Below are 2,569 nucleotides of genomic sequence, written 5' to 3'. Positions count from 1 at the left end.
TTCTCTCCCAGTTCTGGAGGCCAAAGTCTGAAATCGAGGTGTCTGCAGGGACTTGCTCCTGCCCGAGGCTCTAGGGGAGGATCCTTCCTGCCTCTTCCAGCTGCTGCTGGCTCCTTGGCTTGTGGGCACATCCCTCCAGTCTCTGTCATTGTCACGTGGGCGTCTGCTCTCTGTCTTCCCCTTTCTGACCCTTATAAGGACACTTAAGAGTCTTACTTCAATTACATCTGCAAAGACCCCTTTTCCCATTCACCAGTTCCAGGGGTTAGAATATGGATAGACTTTTTTTTTTTTTGAGACGGAGTTTCACTCTTGTTGCCCAGGCTGGAGTGCAATGGTGCAATCTCGGCTCACTGCAATTTCCACCTTCCGGGCTCAAGCGATTCTCCTGCCTCAGCCTCCTGAGTAGCTGGGATTGCAGGCATGTGCCACTATGCCCGGCTACTTTTTATATTTTTAGTAGAGACGGGGTTTTGCCACGTTGACCAGGCTGGTCTTGAACTCCTGACCTCAGGCAATCCACCCACCTCGGCCTCCGACCAAAGTGTTGGGATTGCAGGCGTGAGCCACTGCGCCCGGCCTGGATAGATCTTTCTGGGGCTCACCACTCAACCTACAACAGACTCCAAGAGCCCCCTCCTTACCATGGCCTCCTGCTCCAAATTCCCGTCTCGGTTCCTGGGGAACCTGACCTGACATGCTGTCCCTCCTCCAAACCTCGGGGATTAAGGGACAGTTGGTGAAGGGGACAGAGCCTGCCCCCTGAGAGGAGGGTCCCAGCCCCAGGCCCTCACCTGCCTTGCTGTGTGAACTCAGGCAGGTCCCTCCTCTTTTGGGGCCTCCTAGGTTCCCAGTTCTAGTGGAAGGATTTCTGGATGCCCCTTAGGGCTTTTCTGGCCTCCTGGGATCCAATGAGGCCCACACACACTGGGATTATTCGGCCCTTGGGTCCTGAGCGGCGCGTGGAGCAGCACGGTCTTCCCTGTGGGGGGTAGGACTGGGGAGACAAGTGAACCCAGGTCTGGCACCCAGACAGCCAGCGCCTGCTTGGAGAGCCGAGACCAGTCCCCTCCTCTCCCGGCCCAGTGCTCCAGCACAGCTCTAATGTCATTCGTAATTGTCACTTTCTCCCACAATGAAAGCCACCAAGCGAGAAACCAGGATTTCTTTTCTAAAATTGCTTTTCTGCGTTCTTTGTCAGAGGCTGCGGTGCCTGTGCATAATGAATTCACAGCCTGCTGACCGGCGGGTCAGCTACTCCGGCTGGGAGAGAAAACTCTGGAGAAAATTGGAGGCACAGTTAGGGCTGCAAAGGTGCTTCCCCGGATGCAGACGCCCAGACCGGCCATTGCTAACGGACCAGAATAAATACATACAAATCCAGCCTGGGGGAAACCGGCTTTGCCGGCAGCAGAAGGGGAAGCTCCCAAGGCTCCATCCTTCTTACTGTGCGTAAGTGCAGAGCCCCGGATAAGCCAGGCCAAAGGGAACTTTTCAGGTTTCACCAAGGTTTCTCAGGCCTCTGGGAGACCTGGAGCCACGTGGTGCAAGCCAAAGCCACAGCGGCTAAGAGTCATTTCCAGGTGGTGGAATAGAAGTAGCTTAGCTGAGCTTCTAATCAGTGGGGATCATGATTCCCAGATTGTAAATCAATAATGAGGACCAAAGATAGGCTTTGAAAATCCACGATTTCTCTCCGGCAATTCCCCTTCAGGGTTTTATCCTGAAGAATCATGGGCGATGTGTGCAGAGCCATAGGGACCAGGTACTTCTGTATGATACCTCAACCTCAACCACCAGCTATGGGTGCCTGTTAAGAAAAGGATAGACCGTTTATGTGACGGGATATTATGCCAACCATAAAAATCATCTTGCACAAAAATCTTATTGTTATAAGAAAAAAGATGAGAACATTGAGCATGGTCCCATGTCAGGAAGCACCATAGGTGTGTTGTGGGGGAAAGTGGAGAGACGGACACAGAACTGACCAGGGTGGCCGGGGGTGGCAGGGCTTGTTTGGGGAGCACCATGGCCGGAGGACCCTCACCACCTGCCGGAACTCAAATCCCCATGCTCTCCCCTTGAGCACACTCTTGCGATGCCCCAGAACAGGGGCTTCTGATTTCAGTGATTTATTTTTATTTTTTGAGACAGAGTTTAGCTCTTGTTGCCCAGGCTGGAGTGCAGTGGCGAGATCTCAGCTCACTGCAACCTCCGCCTCCCGGGTTCAAGCTGTCCTCCTGCTTCAGGCTCCCGAGTAGCTGGGACTACAAGCACATGCCACCATGCCCGGCTAATTTTTTTTTTTTTGTATTTTTAGTAGAGATGGTATTTCACCACGTTGGTCAGGCTGGTTTTGAACACCTGACCTCAGGTAATCCACCCGCCTTGGCCTCCCAAAGTGCTGGGATTACAGGCGTGAGCCACCACTCCTGGCCTATTTTTAGTGATTCTTATTTGCATCATTGGCCTGAGGTGGGGGTGGGGAGCAACAGAACAAGATCTGGATGATAGAAATCTGAACCACTAGCACTATCAGCGCTTGCCACGTGCCAGGCCTGGCTCTAAG

The sequence above is a fragment of the Mandrillus leucophaeus genome, unplaced genomic scaffold (genome assembly GCF_000951045.1).
Source record: "Mandrillus leucophaeus isolate KB7577 unplaced genomic scaffold, Mleu.le_1.0 Scaffold26, whole genome shotgun sequence".
NCBI classification, from domain to species: Eukaryota; Metazoa; Chordata; class Mammalia; order Primates; family Cercopithecidae; genus Mandrillus; species Mandrillus leucophaeus.
This window is presented reverse-complemented; position numbering follows the sequence as displayed.